The sequence below is a fragment of the Andrena cerasifolii genome, chromosome 10 (genome assembly GCF_050908995.1).
Source record: "Andrena cerasifolii isolate SP2316 chromosome 10, iyAndCera1_principal, whole genome shotgun sequence".
NCBI lineage: Eukaryota > Metazoa > Arthropoda > Insecta > Hymenoptera > Andrenidae > Andrena > Andrena cerasifolii.
In genome coordinates, this window is record NC_135127.1 from 6301069 (window position 1) to 6322451 (window position 21383).

Sequence of the window (21383 nt, forward strand, 5' to 3'; positions counted from 1 at the left end):
CGCGGATCGAAGGTGCTTGAAGGTGCTTGAAGGTGCACAGGCTAGAAGTCTAGAGCGTGTGCAAGCGTCAGGAGCGGTTTGTGCCACTGACTGGCCAGTCCGTTTCTAGGACAGCCAGTTTTTCACGCGATTTTCGCGCGATACAACGCGCTTCGTGCCTAACCTATACTACCAGGCCTGGCCTAACCTTCTTTCTTGCGAGCGATGAAATTGCGATCGATGCTCGCGATAATGCGCCGCGGCGCGGCGGCCTGGCAGCCAGTTAGGCCGCGTACAGACTTGAGCACGAACGCGAATGAGGCAAGCCGAGGCAGACCCGAATGCCTCGAGCTGGACAGAATGAGATTTTTCGTTCTGTGCGCCCCGCACGAGGCAAGCCGAGGCAAGCTAAGGCAAAGGAAACTTTTATAACATCATAGAGGATACGTATTATTTATAATAACGCAAAGTAGAGAATAATTTTTTATGTAATTCATGGTATTCGTTGAAACGACTCCGAACGGAGCCGCAGCGAAAGTGTTAAAAGTAGAAGGAATGTTTAAGGGAGTGAGGATAATTTTTTTTCAAATTATGTGACTCCTCTTTCATGAACAAAAAATGTAGGTTCCTCAAAACAGATGTTTCAATGTGCAATAAAAGACCAGCATTTATGATATTATCTAGGAGCCAGGTATTTGAAACGAGCCACTCGCGTTCCTTTACGAAAACGACAAAAAGCCGCTGCGTTCGGGACGCCAGTCGCGTCTCGATTACCGAAAATACACAATTTATCGAGAAATGATCCGTCATGTATGTACGAACAGTAAAACTAAAACTCTGCAGGCGTTCGTAGTATATCGCCATCGAAATTGTTGTACAAGAAAAGAATTATTTTTTAGTGCATTTTAATTTAGTTTTTACTGCATTTTTAATAAAAATTTTTAACATTAAATTTTTCTTTTATATATTTGTTATAGACTACAAAGCAGTAGTAAAGAAACTATGTGGTCCCACTTAAAATTCGTATTTCTAAAAAAAAATCATAAATAAACTTGTATAGAAGGAGGCTTGTCTTTCCCTTGCTTTTACCAAATGCTTCGGGCCGATCCAAAGTTGTCGGATCGGCCCGAGGCAGCGGCGAACGGCCCGAGGCATGCGGCGAACGGCCCCGAGCAATTCAGCGACGTCCAACACTTGCATACGCATTGTAGTGATCCTCTGGGGAGTGATCGGTATAACCGCAGCCATTTTGGAGCAAAACTGGAAATAACATAACCTAAACCATATCTATATCTTCCTATCAGTATTTCTCTGTCTACTTCCGCTTTTGCTCCAAATCGCTGCAACCAATCAGCAACGAAACACGTTGTTCCAATCACTGCCTAGAGGATCACTGACGCATTCTGCCTCGGCTTGCCTCATTCGCGTCCGTGCTCAAGTCTGTACGCGGCCTTAGCCAGGCCTGTTACGGCCACCACGACGACCAGTGCAACCATTTTTCTCGTTCATCGAGCGCGCTCCGTCGCGGCGTCGCGTCGAGTCGCGTCGGTCCGACTGCCTCCCCTTCGAATCCCAACGGCGTTTACGTAATCCAAGGTTTTTTGATCCAGTGACGAGCCGAGGAAAAATGTCAGCGCGATACATCCGCCTCGGCCCCCCTTTCCTCCACCAAACACCAATCTTCCCGAGATCATTAGCTACGATCCCCGAGATTCCAACTTCCTCTCGAATGTCGACGCGATTCTGCGCGAAGGGAGATAAAGAGACGAGAGGTCTTGGACGAGGATGCATCGCAAAGTGTTTCCAGCTACCAGCAGACGAGTGGCTAAAGACGATCCCCGATGCCACCGAATATTCCAAAGATCCACTTTCCCCCTGGATTCTAGATCCTAGATGCAGTAGGTCGCGCACAGAGGAGCGCGATCTAAAGTCCGCGAGGTGAATAGAGGTTCGGCGTCGCCGCGTAGATATACCTATATAGAGCCAGCGTCGCCGAAAGAAGAGAGAAGAAAGCAGCGATGCGTTTCGGTGCGTGTAGCTACTTAGGTAACGCGCGCGTACCGGTCCGCGTTCGGATCGTATTGGACCGAGAGTACCTATGCAAGTAGTAGGCAGCGGAGTGTATCTATGCACCGGGAGGAGTGTGTGCTCTCGCTCGTCGATACTCACGATCGGATCGGAGCAGAGCGGAGCGGTGTAGGTAAGTGCGTGTGGACGGGCACCAGGAGCACGGGTATGTGGCACAAGGCCGACATTAGCATCTCTACCGGTATACCCCCTACCATTTCGCGTCGTCGTCACGGCACAACTCTATCCGCAGAAACCTGTATTCCGGTTATCTTGCTTTTGCGGCAGCGGAGAGAGAGACTGGCATGCGTTCGCCATCGTGAGAAGGCAAAGGACCTCCTACTATCGCCGAACACCGCCAAGGAAACCGCTTCGAATGGATACGATCCTCTGGCCGGGGGATTTTTCGACCGTCGCTTTTCGCGCGATAACGCCCCTATCGCCGCGGTTATCTGCCGCGACACGACCCACCGCAGGAGAATGTACCCTATCCTTTGTTCCCCGCGCTTTTCACGATTCCTTCGTGGCCTCGCGTTATTATCGTCGGAAACGCGAGACGCTAGATTTTCGTCCTCCTCTCCTGAAACGCTCCGCGGCCCCCTGCAACCCTTTTGCCGTTAAGCGGACGATAAACCTCTCATTCTCCTGCGTAAATCACCGAGAATCTCGGGTGAATCTCCGGTGAATCGTAAACGAAAGAAGTAGGCGCGTATCTTGCCGTCGCGAGGGGATAAAAATAATACAGCTGCTCAAAGAAATGGAAATCAACTATCTGCGGAAGCGCGATCGATCCGAGGCGAGATGCGCGCGGCTTTCGGAGAAATTCACCTCGCGGATTTCCAGGTCGTCGCCTCCTCGAATCGACGATCCGCCGATCGAATCGAGGCTCGACTCTCCGGCTGAAGAAATCCACGCGAGTCCGATAAGTAATGGGGCATCGAGTGACACCTTAACCTGGATGACCGGTATGTAGGTACGCGCTGAAAACTCGCACGAGCCAGCTACTGGCTCGCTGGATTAGCCGGTGGATGCGAATTGGCGAGATTCTAGCGCGCGTTTCAGCCTCGGTGAAACAGTGGCGGCCGGATGTCTGACGAGCAAAAGTTTCTCGCTCTTTTCCACCGGCTCCTCTCGGAGGCTTAGGCGCCGAGCGACGAGCCCCGGGCCGAAGAGATTTCGTCCAGTCCCGTGGCCAGGTGCCCCAAACCCAGTTTCTCCAGAAATCAGGTGAGCCGGCCAGGGGCGTTTCAAGAAAACGCACGCGTGAATGCGAAACGAGCATAACGCTCGTATCGGGCTGTCGTTATCGTCGAATGCACTTTGGGCTCTGAATTCGGTGCCCCACTCGCTGCGACGGCACAAAGAGTTCGTTTACCCCGTTTAGACGTGTGAGCGAGGCCAGCTGCTATCGGTCGATTCATGCGCGACATTCGACGGTAAGCGACAGAGACTTCGCGGAACCGACAGAGAACGAGCGAGAGAGGTAAAGCCGAGAGAGCGACGAGATAAAGCTGAATTTAAGGCGCGATCGGGGACCCTCTCGAGAGCAAACAGAACTGCGACGTCTAGACGATCGTCGCAGATATACAGGGTGTTAATATATATCAGGGACGCTTTCGCGGGATCGATTCCGCGCGTCCGAGCCATCGGTAGAATCCGTCGCGTGCCTGCCTCGTCAGATAACGAGCCATCTTTCCCGTAAATCACTGGATTCCTAAGAGCAAAACTGTTATTTATCATCGCCCCTCGCCGGAGCAGAGTAGGTATGCAGCTCCCAATCGAATTACGCGCGCCAGTCGGCTCCAGTTGCCGGGTAATCTTTAAATTCCCCGATACTTTTTGCCCTAGGATCCGTTTATTTCATTACAGGCCGCGCCGTACCCGAACCCCGGCACCGTGAATCTCTGCGGAGAAAGAATGCTACCCGGATTTCGCGATCGCCCGCTACGGCGCTACATTTCCACCGGCTAGCGACTGCTGCGACGAATTTCGTAACGCTTCCTGTACCGGTTAACGGAAGAGCAAAGTGTTTTTTTCCTCGTCATTTGAAATTTTATCAGAGCGTCGTGTCTCGGTCTGCATCGATCGAGTATGCGTGTGTCTACTCGCGGGGAAGACCACTTGTAACCTACACGATCGAGCCAGTCACGCGTCACACGTGACAGCCGATGGTGCATCATACGCGGCTTTCTTTTTTTCCATTTCCGTTCGGGGAGGACAAACGGCGAGCGGAATTCGGGAGCGAGATGGGCCCTCGAATTCCGCACCTCAAGGCTCGAGAAATACAGAGACGGGGGGCACAGGTAGTAGGTATATCGGGGCGACCGGTTTCGCGATTCCACGGCCACGTTTATTCCCTGATGCGACGAATGTAACGAGATCCGACGTAAATGCACGTCCGAAGCGACACAGGTATCGCTGGGCTGCAGTGAGTCACGCGAGGCCTCGCTCGGCGCGGAGATGCAGATCGGTTGGAATCGATCGACGAATCGGTCCGATCGAAGAAGGTGAAAGCGATGCGCGCATCAGGCTGGCCGATGCATAGCGAATCCCGAGCGGAATTGGTGATCCGAGCCGGTGGACGTCGACGCGTGACGTTATCACCGCCGAAATAGTGCATCGATAAGGTCGTCTGTGGGACGCGCGGCCGATGACGCGAGCTCCCGTCTGCTCTCGATAGAATCCCATTAATCTGGCTTAGGAGGATCGGCGCGGACACGTCGACAGACTGGGACGCAGACGGGAGGGCGTCTTTATTCGCGGTTTAATTAATTCGCCCACGGGCCCGTCGTCCAAACATAATGCAATCTTATCGTAGCGCGGCGAACACGTGAGTAGATAGGTATAGGTATACCGTACACCGTATACCGCTTCGCTGCTGCCAGATAACGGGCGTATTTTTTGGCGGTCGGTCGGACGGATGCCGATAAAGCCCTATCCTGCTCGGTTTCGGGAAAAGCAGCGAGACAAAAAAATAAACACACCGAGTCGCGAGACCAGCCACCGCGGCTGTCACGGAGACGTTATCGCTCGATGGATTGTTAATTGCCCGATCGCCAGAGGCTCGCACAGAATCGACAGATCGAGGAGGATTACCTATGTAGATACACATCTGCTACTTCGCGATCTAGCGCCGCTATAGCACCGACTAGAGCAGGGGAGACCGGGGCTAGTTGACTAACGAGGTTAGTTGACTAATTCCCTTTAATTGTTGCATTATGTTATAAATTACGCTGCGATTCGCGATATCGAAGCATATGAATGACCAGCTTGCCATTTAATGCGTCACCGTGACAAAAACTTGCGTGTTCTATCAGCGAGAATGAAAAATCTAAAAAGATCGGCGGGAAGTAGATATTTTTGATTCGACTATTTATGAATTTTTGTCCACTATGTACTGCTTGCTGTTTAATCATGAATATTTTGTGGAAACAATAGTGTATCAATTTAGGGTATTTTATTTTATCCGGTGCGTGGAGGTTTAGTATGTACGACCCTTAACATGTTGACAATGTCGGACGGGGTTACTTGACTAAGCATAGGAATACCACTAAAAATTACACTTTTTATCCTCAAGATGCAGTCGAGGCAAAGAGTTTAGCTGCTCCAATCCACTTCTCCCACCACAAATCCCTCCAAACTCACCCCTACCCGTTTTACACCCTATCCTCCCTTCAAACTCTCAGGCCTTCCAAATAGACCATAACAAACAAGTAGAAAATAATTACAGTATGTAACACTATGATACTTAATAAAAAAATAACAGTGTGAAGGAGTGAAAAAAATAAAAAAAATTGATTGGTCGTAGGATATATATGTAAGCCTTTCGTATACTATTTTATTCGAAAAACTGAGAAGTGAATGTCAAGTCAACTAACCCCATCATATTTGTCAACTAACCCCACAGCCGGGGTTTGTTGACTTACTCGTCTCACTACTCTAAATATAATAAAAACTACGACCTAGACTGAATTAAAACAATTTTAAAAATTAAGCCTGTGTACCTAATGAAATTTGTAAACTTTTACTGTGCAACAAGTCAACAAAGTATCAATGGTCTATTTATAAAAATTAGAAGTGTTAAAAATCAACTAGCCCCGGTCTCCCCTATCGCTTGAAACGCTAGGAAAGAATGCTTTCTTCGTTAGAAGTGCCTACCCAATCGACGTGTTTTTCACGAATGTCGATGACACGACGCTAAGCGAAAATAAATTCGGCTTTATTCCCGCGGCTTTATGCTCGCGTGCGATCGTCGGCGTCACAATACCGGCGTTATCGATAATAATAAAACGGTCGAAAACAAACGAAACTCAGGCGCGTATCTACGGGTACGTGGTTGCAACCTCGAGACAGATAATGCAGGGAACGCGCGTGCAATCTACAGGAAGACCGAGAAACGAACCGAGACGGAGATTGGATCTCTGGGTCGATGCGATACGATACGGGAATTTACGAAATCGATATTACGACATCGCGCGATAAATAATAAACCGACAGTAATTAGCGCGTTTCTGTCTGGGCCTCTTCGTTGGAACGCCAGGCGAAGATTTAGCTATGCACCGCGAATCGTAGCGTAGTTGGAATCACGTTGATCGTGTCAAGCAGTTGTTAAACTGGTCTCGCGTAAGTAAAAAACGAACGCTTATAGAAACTGCCAAGCGTGAAACAAGGAGTCGCGGAATAAAAAATTAATAGGTAAGCGTTATCTAATGATCGGAGGGTCGGGCATTCGCGCGGCTGTTGGTTTGATTAGCAAGGTAATTGAGACGGCGAAGGAAAGAGGCGTTCACGGGCCACTCGGATCGATCGTTTCGTTTCCAGATCTGGTCTGGGTTGGAAGGTGGTGGCCGAAGGAGGTGCGGATGAGCCGAATTTGGACCGGCCTGTAGCGGAGGAGTGAGGTAGGTTAGTGAATCGACGGGTGTTATCTGGATGCACGGAACGTGCAGACGGCCAGTACGGAACAACATGTCCGAGTCAGCGAAACAGAGAGACTTTAAGCAAAGCTGGCGAATCGGCATCGCGGCTGCCACTTACAATTAGAGTGCGCTTTCCACGTGCGAGCTGCAGTTCCACCGGCGCGGCGTGCATGCGGCACCGAGTTCAACGACGCCAACTCCTCGGCCGCCCCGAACGGCCCATTTTCCACGGAACTCGAGAGACTCGCGGTGCATCGCTGTGAATCGTGGTGAATCGTGTCGACCGGCCAAACCACCGAATAAAAGTGCATGCCCGCTCCCACACCCAGGCGCGTCTGTGGGAACGTTAAGATCGCGAAGCGGGTGCCCGCGTCTAGACGCTGACGATCGCCAAGAGCTGACTCGGTACGATCCCGAATATTCGCCCTCTCGGGTTTCCGCGTCGCTCGTTCCCGTCTCCTATTTCCTTTTTTTCGTACCCACGCATCGACAAAGGAATCTTATGTAACAGTCACGCGGTGCATCCTTCGCGCGATGCCCAACACTCGATATCGAGCGCGGTGAAAATTATCAGATGACAGATAACCCTTTTTACCAGCTAGTTCTTATCGTTTATCGGATGGTACTTAAAGTGCGATACCCATCAAAGTGCAGTTTCTGTAGTGCGCCCGTCGCCGGAGATTCCTCCAGAGGTGTTCTCGCGAGAGTCGCTGCGACGAAATTCCGCGCCGATCAGCCAGGTCGAGCGCGCATTGTTTCCGCGGGCCGAGCCGTTTGGCAAGTGAATAACCCGTAACAATTCTTATGCCGCGCGAGTGCAACCGATGATAAACGTATCTGGCGCATAAATCAACCTTTGCGTTGGGAGCAATCAATTCGGCGAATTGGAGCAACGAAAACAAGCCGCAAGCGGGAGTCTCGGGGGGACGTTGCGCGCCAGCTTGGCCTCCGTGATTATTTTTACTGTGATCCAGTGACTTCCGCGGCTTCTAATCACGTGGATTCGAGCGTCCCGCGATAGCCAACAGTTTTCTTTCGCGGGAAAAGGCCGCGCGTGTCGACGGCACGAGGAGACGTGGAATTTTACACGAACTGGGACCGTCTGTTTTGGTCAACGATTCCACCAGAAATTGGCAGCTGTGCACACACCACGAGGACAGCGGGTGAGTATCGTACTGCCACTTCCTTGTTTCTCATCGATCATGATAGAACTGCGACGAACCAGATGGAGGTTCTCGCCGAGCGTCCGTTGTCGATGGAAAAAACAACGTTTCGCTGAGCCCATCACGACTGACATTTCGCGTGGCGACCTTAAGGCTCCGCGAGACGCGGCGTCGCATGCTTCGGGAATTAGAAATAACGAGCGGCAACCGAACGGATTGCTTCATTAGGAGGGCCTTTACGAGCACTCGACCACTCCTTGTTCGTGGCGGTGCTACGACTCGCGGATAAACTGCTAATAATTTGCTCGCGAGCTAGTTGACCAGACGGTTGTTCTCGGGCCTCGGTTGGGAGGATCGTTGACTTGTTCGACAGATTCTGGACGGAGGCTCGAGAGAAACGCGACTCGCGGCCCACATTCGATCGGAGCGTTATCGCGGCCGAGCACGGATGCCAGGGATGATGAAAAGTTGGAGTCGGAGGGGTCTACGGTATTCGGAGATAGGCAGATAAGGTGCGCTCCGGCGTCGCGGTGCAACGGAGATAGCCGGATAAAATTGTGCGCGTCGTTGCATCGCCGTCCGTGGTCGAATTTACGCATCAAGATTCGACTAAAGTATGCAGCTATAGGTATAGGCACGCCACGCGTGCACCAGCGCCGAGCCGCGTGCTCGCTCTTATTATCGGCGCGGGCGTGCGATCGAGCGATCCAGCGATCCAGCGATCCACGGTATTGACTCACCTGACTGCCGCCGAGTGAGTCACGGCCAGAGAGTCGGACGGTTCCAGATTGTCGTTCGGTGCATTACGACCGGCGCCCGCGACCAGGCGAAATTGCGCGGTTCAATGCGTTATCTCGGTGCAACCATATTTTTTTTTTGTCCGCCCCGATGTTTGCGCACACCACTATACTGTATAGTCGAACTGGGGCTGATTCTGCGATCGCGTGCACACGCGTGTTGCCGCGATGCATTGGTTGGGATAGGTCGTCGATTCGCTAGGACAGAGGGAGCTTTGTTCCAAGAGTGCCTCGAGCGCGTAATCACCGAGCTGCTGGACCGCTCTTCCACGTTCCTGCCATACGCGCGTTACACGTCTCCCTTTCCCCCTCTGGCCGACGATTCGACCCCCCCGACAAAACCTATCGGTCCTCTAGCTACGATCGTAATTCCAACCCTGGGGTCCGCTCGCCCTTCCTCGTTCCGCGTTTCCACGATCCCAACAATACTCAAACAAATCTGGGCAATTTGTTTATAGTCCAGTGAAATTAGGATCTGTCTTCGGAATAAATCCCAGCAAGCTAAATATTGGTATGGGCCTTTCTTTGGTCGTTTTAAACAGTACGTCGAAAGTCGAAAAAATTTTTCGTAGGAGTAATGAGAACGTCAGCATCAATGGATGTTATGCTGTCTCAAAAATTGGAAGCTGCCAACATCAACGCGAAACACGCTCAAGACGATGCTGACGTTCTCATTACTCCTACGAAAAAAACTCATAGCACCTTTTTTGTAGAGAACTTCCTCAGCTATAAATTGTATAATAACTATTTTTGTCGCAGAACTGCTAGTTAACGAGATATTCGCGAAAAAAAACAGTTGTGTTTTTCAACCCTCTGTAAAATTTTTAGCGGCGGTGGGATCGATGGGGACTTTTGACATTGTTTAAAACGACCAAATAAGGGCCCATACCAAAATTTAGCTTGTTGGGATTTATTCAGTAGATTCAGCAGATTTCCGTCTAATTTCACTGGACTATTATGGGAATACTTAGTGTTGGTCGAGGATCTTCTTTCGTTCGAATTCGTCCAGGTGGCTGGCAAAGTTACTCAGCACCGAGTCGCCCAGGGTTTTACGGGGAACCGATGAAAAGCATCGCTCGTCATCCCGGGCGATGGCTGTATCAGAGCCGAGCCAGTTTATTCGGGTCATAGCCGATATCGCGTGACGGTGGCAGGTACCTACGTACCTAGGTGCGGGCTCTGGTAGCCGGCTCGACTCGCTGACATTTACCGCAGACAGTGCGGACTCGCAAAATAGCGTCGCCGGTTGATCCCACGGTCGCGAATAATCGAGAGGGCCACGATTCGTGAATGAGCCGGTAGCGCGTACAATACGTGAATACAGAGGCTCGGGGCCATTGAAAGGCAGCGAGGCAAACGGGAGAAGAAGAGGGTGAAGCTAAAAAGGATAAATAGAGGAGGAGAAAATGAGGGACCGGGAGTGCGGCGGAGGGGAGTGAAAGAGAGGGAAGGAGAGCGAAGGAGAGCGACCGCGAAACAGGAACGGGAACGAGAAGGCGAACGAGAGCGAGAGCTCTCGCGGTGCAGCCGTATTTTCGGGTGACCGTGGCCCTGCCCTCGGGACTGGATCGTTTGTGTGCCACTCGGTGCATTCTACCAACACCGGGGCGGGCTGGCACATGCATGTGCGATGCACCGGCCCACACCGCCGCGTTTATATTCGGCTGGAGGGCGGAGTAGGTTCGGCGGGTAGGTACGCGCGCGCGTCCTCCTCTGCCTCTGTGTGCATCCTGTGCGTGATGCAGCCACCGACGCGACGCCAACCGAAGCCCCGTACCGTGCATACGCGCGCAAGGAGGGGCAGAGAGAGAGAGAGAGAGAGAGAGGGGTCAGCGGTTTCGTCGGTTTTATTATTCGGCACTGTACGCCAAGTTAACCCAGGTCAGTGTGGTAAAAACGCTACACGTTCGGCGGGTCCGCGGGCACGAAGCGGACTGCAACGAAAGAGAGAAAGAGCGGTGGAACGGCGGAGAGAGAGAGGAAGAGAGGAGAAATGCAACGTGTGTGCATGCAAGGTAGGTGTAGGACGCGGTGCACGCTCGCACACAAGCGCGAGAGTAAGCGCCCTCGTATGCACGCCTGCCACGAATAATCGCACGCGACACATCCGCTGCCGAAACAGTCTGTTCGTCGCGACTCGTATGTACCTACATAGGTGCATGTACGTATATACATTCGTGCACGCACGAAATTTTTCCCTGCCCGCATGGCCGACCACCGTTTTCCATACGGTATCCAGCGACTCGATCTCCGACGCATCGATTAATCGAATAAACCTCCGGGTGGACGAGGTTCAGCGAAAACAATGACGACCAACGCGGAGGCAGATCCTTTTGTGGCGGCTTGGAAGGAAAATGTCTCGAGAGCAGGGACGTGGTCGAGGGAGAGCGGCAAACTGCCGAAAGTTTGCAAAGTGCAGCTTCGGGTCGGCGGGAGAGGAGTAAAAGCAGAGAAAGATGGGGCGAGAGAGGGAAAGAAAGCCGGAGGCGGAGGTTGGGCGCGCCAGGGGTGGAAAGAGAGCGAAAGGGGCGAGGAGGAGGGAGATGGAAGGCCCGTGGCAGAGGTGGGTCGGTAGTTTCGCCAGTTAGCCGGGTTTAAAACAGCTGCCAAATTTCCCTCTCGGCCGAGAGAGTGAGAGTGACCCATCGAGAGCGAGTGTGTTCCACATCGCGTTTCGCAGCGATACAAGCCGGCGCAGCCAGCTGCACATGCACGCGCACATGCACATGCAGGCGATCGGGCCATTTGTGCGCATCCATGCGCGCGCTTCTACATGCACGTTGCTCCGCGTAGGTAGAGGAAGTGCAGCATATTTGGAATACTGTTGGTAATTTGGAATACAGAAGTATCTAATAAACTACTAACGCTATCTATTTTGTAACCTCGTAGAGAATAAGGGCTGATGATCTGTTAACTAATGACATTTGTGGATGAACCGCCGTTTTAACATTTTCGACTTAATCTGCAGAATAAGAAAACGTGAATCTGCAAAACTTTTTCAGCAAGTATTCAATCGTGCCCATGATGGTTAAAATATGTCGAAACTTTAGAGTTAAATACTTAATCTACTCATCTGCATGTTCCTTCTATGGTGCATGGCAGTTTTGCGATAATTTCGAGCATACAAAGGGTCATATGCAATTTTAGGTTTCAATGCCATGTTGCTAATTCGGAATACCGAAGGTGAAGGTAATTTGGAATATTCCAAAGCTTAGCAATGCTTTTGTTTCACGAGTAACGGCTACCGCCGCGTCGGTTTGAGCCAGTGCTGGCCATTTATTAAACGATTTTTAAGCCATTTTATTCAGCTTCGATCCTCTGCTAGTTTGTATGCATGTATGTTTGTTTGGTTCAAATCTGGAAACTCAATTTTAACCCACTTCCAACTATCCAAAAGACTTGAAACTTTGCAGGCGTACGTAGTTTAGGTGACAATACAAAATTATGAAAAATAACCCTAAGTGGTTTAAAAAATTACCCAGTCATCAATAAATATAACCCATAACCACAAATACAAAGGACTTGAAATCAGCTTAACCTTAGACACTAAAAAGTAAGTAATAGAAAAAATATATTTCTGTTATTTTTCATTTAGATCAAAGTTTCAGTTACTTTTTGTTTTTTCTTATTACTGAGAGTTTAAAATATAAAAGTTTATTACTTTTCCTATGATATTATGCAGTTTCATTTGTTCCCAGCATCTGCTGTAATTTTTTATTCGTCTTAAACAAACTGGTATTCCAAATATACTGCACTTCCTTTACAGAGTGAACGCGCGCGGTCGCCTCGCCCCGCGCGCCTGTGTGCGCCCGCCGTTTGCACGTATGCTCGAGTATGCGACCGTGCAAATGGCGCGCACACACGAGGAAGCACGTGGCAAGTTTCGAACGCGTTTACGCGCACAGTGGCGAACGGGGCTTGGTGCGCGTGTGCGTCCAGCGTACGTTCACGTGTACAGAGCCTTTGTCGATGAATGCAACACGGGCGCGCGGACGACGCTTCGCAGGCGTCTCCGTGTCTGCATGCATATCAGATGCATCCGATGCGCGGGGACTCGAGACCAGACTATCAGAAGACGCGTCGCGCAGGGATCAATGAAATTTTCTAGCGCACCGAGTGCCTTTCGTCCACTCTAGGCTCTAGACACCGAGAGTACCGCGACTCAACGGCACGGTGGCTCGTGGATCGTCCTAAGAATCGTAGGAGACTGAATGACACGTAAGGCGGTGATGGAAGTAGAAACTCCAGCAGCATCCCGATGGTAGGGTAGACCGGGTCGAATCGGATCACAGGGCAAATCGGATCAAAATAAGAATTTAGTCCATATTTCTTATGGACATCGCGATAGAAATGAACATTCCAATCGTTCGTAGTACCTTGTCCCTGCCCCCCGCACCTACCGCAGTAGCCCGTCAATTGTTTTAAGTTATTGTTTAGAGCTGGCATACGTTTTCAGTGAGATGGACGCGCGCGAACGTTTCAATTCAGGTCCGAATCTAACCTACGTAATCTGTAAATTCGTATTTAAAATAAAAAGTAATCTGGAAAATTCAAATGATTTAATTGTTATTAGTCGGTACCAAATTTTGGGGCGAATCGGATATTTCTCATTTTTTCGTTTTTTATTAATAAAAGAAAGATTTTTATGTTTAGTTTTAATTTTTATACATTCACGTTAAAGCCAAAGGTGTACTGGTCACGAGTAAACATTAAAAAATTAGTTTTTTAATGTCTGATTATTATTTTATTACCATCAAACGCAAAGTGATCCGATTCGCCCCGGTCTACGCTATGTTCGATAGAGGCGAGTACATAGACCTCCGAAATGCGCGGGCCACTCTCCGTCTCCGGGGCTAGAGCAACAAGTAGTAACCGCGTTTAAATCGACGCCGTCGGCTACGTTGTGGATGCACAGTAGGTATTAGTAGGTATATATGCCCACATGTAGGTGCATACATAACGTTGCCGAATATATAGGTCGGCTGCAGCGGGGTAGCGGCAGCTGACGCAGCGGCAGCAGCCGGTTTAAAGCGCAGTCAGTTACCTACCCCCGAAATTTTCCAAGTCCGACAGAGTAGGGGTAGTCCGTTGACTACCACGTAGCACGTAGCCCGTAGCACGTAGCCACCCCCGAAATACATGGAGCGACGGTAGCATGTACCGCCCGGCCCGTCTGGGGGAACCATGTACGTGTATGTACGCTCCTCTTATGTAGGTAGATACCGCGGCTATGTACCGCCGATCGTGCCAATGTCACAGCAACAGTTTGCAAGCACGGGCGAAAAACGTGGCGCGAAATTTTTCCGACCATTCCTTTGCTTGCCCCCGTTGCCGTTGAAACGCCGGCGCCATGGAGCGTTGCGTTTAACGCGTTACCATTATCGGCACGGTCCCGTTTTGTTCCAGCCTGCACGCACGGCTAGATCACTGATAAACCGGTTAAATTTCGTTGGAGCGCCGGCCTGCCCTGATTCGCGTTAGTGAAAATATCCAACGAAATTATCGTTGTAGACCGATTACCGTAAAGAGGGTAATTACAACAAAGAGCCGGAGAGGGAGAATACCGAGCGAGCGTCACCAAAATCGGCCAGGGGAATAAAATAGCTGGTTGCTAACTGGTCAAAGCTGAAATCGGGTTTATGTTGTATTGGATTTCCAGGGAATTAAGCGCGCCGAAGGCCAGCCCTATGCTCGTCGATGATTTTTGGGGAAATTAGCCGTTAATAACGACGGGACGCGGTTAACCGAGTCTTTTCGCCGGCGAGCTCGACGATTAAGCGCATTATTCGATTAAACGTCGCTGAAACGCGTCGGGACCGCCCGCTCCGTAAATCGACGCCGATTTCGATTAAATGCCCCCACGGACGGATCCGTTGCGCATACCGTGCGCCGCTGTCGGTGACGTTTCGGAGAAACGGCGAAATTATTTCGAGTCCCGGTCGTTGACTTTATTTGTACCTGTGCCAAGAGCAGCCCCGAGCCGATGCCGGCTCTACCTACCACGGGTATGTAGATGCGCCACGGCGTACATACGCGTACATAAGGTGGATAGCTACGCGTGGCTCGTTGGCTCGCGCAACAAGTAGGTATCGCCAAAATATGGCCAGGCGAGCGGCGAGCGTTAAACGGCGAACGAAAGAGGCGAGAGGAGGACGAGTTCCCCGCGGCACTTGGTATTCCTGCCCGGCGCCGAGCGAATTCCGAATTTTCAAGGGCGAGACTCCGCATCAGCCAGCGTTCCCTCCCGAAACGCCCGCGACCAAAAAGTCTGCGCCAGCGGCGTGGAAAATTAAGTTGATCCCGGGAGCGAGGGACGCGCGTGTGCGCGGCGAGCAAGTTCATAGAATCCCTGGCGTTCTTCCAACTGATGCGATTGCGATCCCTGGATTCGGGGTTACGGATTCACGGCCGACGACCTTAATTTCGTTGCTCTTATCCCGACTCGCTCGGTCGATCCGAAAATCCTGGCACGCCTCCAGCAGACTTCCTTTCACCGATTTTCCCAGACTTTTGTTTTCGCCCGTTGGACTGCACGGCGGGCTGGAGAACTTTCGAGGGAAAGAGTCCTTGCCCCTGCATCCGCCTAGAAATTACGGCGAGCCACTCGACTCGCATTCCCTGCAAATCGCGGCTAGGATTCGACGCTTTACGTGCACCGCCCTCGGTCCCACGATCCTCCAAACGATTTGAATGCAGCAGGCGAATGGAGTCGCTGCCGCGAACGCTTCGGCTGCGTACAGAGACTGTTAAGACGGCGGCTTCTGGATCGGTTTCGCTGGGTAGTTCCTCGTCCCTCTGCCCGTGATTCGCTTGCAATTCGATCACGGTCAAGGTCCACCGTTCACCGTCGTCGGGTACCCTCGCAGTTTCCGATAGCTCCGCAGAGATGAAAAGCAAAGGTTGATGGTGCGCTGGTCAGGGAAAGGCGACGATACGCTCGCGACCGCTCGTTATCCGTGCAAAGAACAGCGGCGCGCAAGCATCTTGCGTAATACCAATTACACCGGTTACGGTTACGATACCTACGAGTAAACGTCGGTTCGTTACCGGCGTTTATGCACGCGTTACTCCGTGTCAGTGTACCTTGCACTTACGATCGCCTCGACGAACGAAGACCCTTTTGCCGTTCCAGATAATACCGGTGAACGTGTGCTCACTGTCTAATGGCAGCCGTGACGCCGCGCCGCGGCCGTTTGCGCTGACGTCACACCGAGGCAATACTATCGCCGAGAAAGAAAGAAAGAAAAGCACCACCGCCCGCGGACGGTTTTGCCAGCGAGGAGGCACGCTCTTTTCAAGCACGCCACCGGCCCTGCGCCTTGCGTTCGTTTCGCCAACTCGTTACGATAATACGTATCGCCGGCTAATAAAACGAATTACGCAATTTGCATAATCGATACAATTATCGCGAAATTAATTCAAGTAATTGCCGACGTGGAAATTTCTGCTCGCGAGCAAAGTTAATGGGGCCCGGCACCGAGACGCACCCTACAAACGATTCCCATCGCGATTGCATCGCGGGGCGCAGCGCCGAAACGAGTCGCGGCCCCTTCTAATTGAATTAATACGGTTATCCCGTTTCTTTAATCGAAACGGCGCGATGGACCGACCCCGCGGTCGAGGCTGATCGGCGGGCAGATGCGATCGACTCGTCGGCGACGCACTGGCAAACGTCGACGTCGTCTCCGACGGCGGACAGCTCCCGCGTCGACAACGTGACGCGTGACGTGGAGCGCGCAGCGCGATAAGCGGAGATACGGTCAAGGCCGGCTACGATACCGGCCTAGCCACTCGTTCTCTTTCCTGCGGCCGCGGCCGCTCGCTCCACACCGGAATGAACGCGCGCGCCCGCGCCGATGCGAGGCGACGTCACGCTTCGATCCGGATCACGACGACGACGGCGACGACCGCGACGACCGAGCCGTTGACGCAGGAGGAGGCTGTCCTCGAGAGCTTTTGCCGCTTGCCGCTCGTCCCCTCTCGAGCGAGCGCCTCGAATTCGGCACGGCCTTCGGCCAAGCGACCGCGCGATTGGTCCGACTGACCCACTGCCACTGACCTTGGGCCCATCCACGCACCAGACAGACTGCACGGGCGAGCCCGCCATCCGCCGCTCGGCCGTCTGCAGATTCGGAAATGCACAGAGCGCGGGGCCCGAGCGCTGGTCTCAGGAACCGAGAGAAACCGCTCCACCTTGGTCGTCGGTAAAGCCTAGTTTACATTGGTCAAGTAAACGGTGCAGCAGAGTGGCGAGTGTGAAAAGCATATCTAACTCGACTAGTGTAAACAGTTGGTCGAGTAAAAAAGTCGAGGAAACGGGCGAGTATTAGCCGAAGCGAGTGGTAGAGCGGACAGCATAGTAGCATTGGGCTCAGTTCACTAGGCCGAGTTACTTGACTAATGTAAACAAGGCTAAATGACAAAAATTCAAAGTCACTTCCAACTTTAATTGTGGCGGAATTCCATCCCTCACGTGTGCGCCCTGTTTTTGTATTTTTGCACCATGCCCAAAAGAGTGGTAAATTGGTGTGGAGACAGTCTTAAGCACATTCTGTACTCCTCAACGTCCTCAGCTGCAAGCTCTTTGAGGAGAAGTGCGGATGCACCTAATCGGTTTCTCCTTCCTATCCAGGCACGTACCCACAATTGTTTTCTTCTGCTTTTCTCTTCTTCAATAAGATCGCGAATCTCATTCAATAAAACTTTATACACTTTTAATAAACAATTTTTACGCAGTGTAAAAAGCCGACGACGTTGAACCGCACTCGCACTCGCCATTTCTGCTACTGTCATACTAAACTAGCGTCGTGTAAATAGCTACTCAAAAATCGAGGGCGAGTCGAGTACTGAGCCGAGCACCGGGCTCAGCTCACCAGGCCGAGTTACTTGGCTAATGTAAACTAGGCTTTACTCATGGATATTTCAACTGTTAATTGGAGCAGACGGGGAGAGCCGGACGAAATTCAAACGCAGGATTCCGTTCGGCTCGATAACACACACTCCCGATAAGATCGTCATTGTCTCATGCGCTCGCCTTCCTCTCCTTTCATTTTATTCGCACCCGATAAATAATTCATGCCCCTTTTCGAGGGAATAACGTATATCTCGTAACCTTGTCGCGCTCCTTGATCCCAGAGCTCGAATGAGAGAACGCGCGACTGCTGTCTCGACGACCGTTCGAGGGCGCGAAATTCGTTGGCTTGGCCCAAGGTTCCGGAGGGTCAACGGAATACCGGCGACAGGGGGAGACAGGAAACGAGCCTCGATTCGGTCAGCATCTTTTTTTAGTCAAGTTCGACCCACCGACCGTGCCGAGAATTTCGCCCCGGAGAATGGAAGAAAGCCTAAAAGGCCCAATGGCAACGAAAGTCGGTCGCGTCCGGCTCCTATCTAAAACGCCCGCAAAGATTTCGTGTGCGTCGCTCCGCCTTCTACTCCTATCCGACCCATTCTAAACAAATGAATCATGCTCCAAAATGGCCGACTGAATTTAGACGTCACGTGGCGTCCACGCATGTGTATCTGACATGCACACACGTAGCCGACCGCCGCCGGAGCTGTTCAGGCCGCGTCTGCGAAGAGCAACTCGTCGCGCCGAGACTACCCAGCGTTATAATTCGCTCCAGAAACTTTCAATCGCGCTCTCGTCCGCGCTCCTCGAGTCTCCATCGAATCCAGGAGATCGAACCCATAAAATTGTCTCTCTGTGTTTTGCGATGTGAATATGTCCACGAGCCTGCATGCGCCACGAGTAGAATAGGGGAGAGTCGTACAGTAACGACCAAAGCTAGTTCTCGCTTCTTCGACCAGATATTAGCACTTTATATGTATTAAACGACAATTCTCTATAACCTATTTCGGGGTCATATTGCTTACTCCATTGCTCTCGATGTTCTGAGGCATTAAACGTATACCTACGTTGATATTCAGTGGGTTAAAAGTTATTTTTTAAAGCTAATCTTTTGTTTCTTATGTGAGTAAGTAATTTTGTTCTATTATGTATACTATCTCTGGTTTATTAAGTTTAATAAAACGCCCTAGTTTTGCAATATTTTTTTGTACATCATATATCGTGATCTAAAATGTTTCCCCGTGTTTGTCATACAGTACCGACCAATAGACTGTCAACCAGTAGAGACCAAATTTGTCTTATGTTCAATTTGTTAGCAACTCAGATTAATTTATAAGATGCTCATTTACCCTTCCTTCGTAGCTAGTAGCTAGGATTTAACGAAGAAGTTATCCAGTGTGTTATTTGCAAGCACAGTTGGGAAGTAACTAAATTCAAAATTATTTAAATAAGGATCAAACAAAAGTTACTTTAAGTTTAGATTATTCGACGAATAAAGTTAACTTTTTTATTCGTTATTCGAAATTTTATTTAAATACAAATTTTGCCCATTTCTGTTTGCAAGAGATCATTTGACAAAAATTGGGCGCAGTGTACCGAATGTGAAGGTTGAGCACAGGAGAATATTAATTATTATTCCTGCGATGTTTGTACAAATAAAATTTGAAAATAATATTGTATTGCACCAATTAAATGCCTTTTTATTAACATTGTTAATCATTTAGACCTAAAAATCTACTAATTTAATAGTTGGTCGGTACTGGACGACAATTTTTCGTTTCCTAGAAATTACAACTTTTTTACCTTTGCGAATTATCAATTCTTATTATTAAATTTCACAAAAATAATTCCCCTCCTCTTATTAAGTTACATTTATACTACAAACGCGTTTTTGAATTTCTGATTTTTATCGACTCTACACCAAGATATAACAAAAAAAACTTCGTGCAGTCGGTACTGCACGACTCTCCCCTGTGCCTACCACCGGACAGAGCCTGGGTGAATGGAAGACGAACGAGCTCTAATTTCCGTTTCGCAAACGCGAGGCGACGGTAGACAGAGATTTTTCGGTCCGCGAAGTGCGCATTGTCTCCAGAAGAGAAAGGCTCGGCACCCCGCATAACGGCGCCGCTGCTTAGAAGGTCGGCGGAAAATTTAATGTCAAGTATACGTGGAATTGGTTTTGCGGCATTAAACGGCAATGTCGGCGCGGCGGAACGGTGCACCCTTGCCTCTCGTTTCTCTCCGCGCGCCACCGATTCGGCGCGTGCAGATGGCAGAGAGGGACGGGCCCGCTGGAAGATGCACCAATTTTGCGGCGGTTGCATAACGGACGCGGAGAAGGCGTCCTATCTAATCTACGACTTTCGACTGCCATCTTGAAACCCGAGGCACGAAGCCGTGCCTCGAGATTATCTAACGAATTTCTAAACCGTCCATGTGCCTCAAGGTCCGCCGTGATCCCCTTCTCCGGCCGACTCCTCTCCCGCGCCTCCCGCTCTCCGCTCCTCTCGCTCGTCGAACGGAGCGGTCTTGCGCAAAGTTTGAAGCACGCCGCGCGAAAAAGATAGGCTCGCCCGCGATAAGATAGACCAATAAATAGATAGGACCCGGAGACGTGTCAATGTTTAGTAAAGTTATCCTACGGAAGGCTCGATACGCGGGCGAGTTATCGCGCGGAGCAGCCGAGGTCGAGCGGATTCTCGCCCCGCGCGAAAACGGCCAAACGCTCGGTCGCCCTGCAGGGCTGCTCGATCGCCATTTAATCGGCGAACAGCGAAACGCGATAGTCGAGCGACAATGACGTCGTCGACACGGCTAAGGTGACTTGAACGGAAAATACGACTCTCGGAGGCTGGAGCGCACCGCGGAAGTTTTTCCTATGCGGCGCGTGAACCGCATGTGCAAGGCAAATAGAGAAAGAGGACGAAAGACAGGCGGATGCGTCTGCACTAGGGTGGCTCTTATTTACTCTTGGTAAAATTTATTTTCAACATTTTCTTCGAGGCACCCTCCAGAATAGTTCCAAATAATTAAAATAAAATTCGCGTAAAGTTTGAGCTCGATCGGATGACGGGAAAGGGTGACCCTGGGCCCTTAAACATTTAAATCATTATTTAACAGCTCGCGAAGTCGATTTTATATAATGTTCTCCAAGTTATTGATTAAATAAAAAAATATGTCAAACAAAAGTTGTAGATCCGGACAAGGAGCATCTTTTATGTTGTATTACTTTTTCTCGTGCGACAAACGGTTTTCAAAAAAAGTCCGAATAACTAAAAAAAAGGGAAACGTTTTTTCCCTCCAATTTTGAAAGTTTAAATGCTTCTAGAACACTTTTTATTTACAGAGGCGAACAAAAAAAAGGGGATTTTTATTTTCGAGGACTATTTATTAAACAATTAAAGGGGGGAATATACCGAAATATGCGAAAGAGATAAAAAAAAATTTCTTATTTTCAGTGTTTGATATGTCATGAATGTTTCCACAAAATTTCGGTCCCAAATTTTCAGAAAACATTCATGACATATCAAACATTGAAAATGAGAAAAATTTTTTTATCTCTTTCGCATATTTCGGTATATGCCCCCCTTTAATTGTTTAAAAA

General features: G+C 50.2%; 1 protein-coding gene and 1 long non-coding RNA gene across 2 annotated transcripts in view; one reads left to right on the top strand and one right to left on the bottom strand.

Moving 5' to 3' along the window:
* The window catches only part of LOC143374037 (uncharacterized), a 135755-nt gene that overhangs the window by 76267 nt on the left and 38105 nt on the right, over positions 1-21383 (bottom strand). The window lies entirely within an intron of this gene.
* Eip93f (Ecdysone-induced protein 93F) overlaps positions 7637-21383 on the top strand; it is a 73573-nt gene continuing 59826 nt past the window's right edge. The window contains exon 1 of the mRNA XM_076821778.1: positions 7637-8128. The gene's annotated coding sequence lies outside the window, so the exon portion shown is untranslated. The remainder of the gene's footprint in view (positions 8129-21383) is intronic.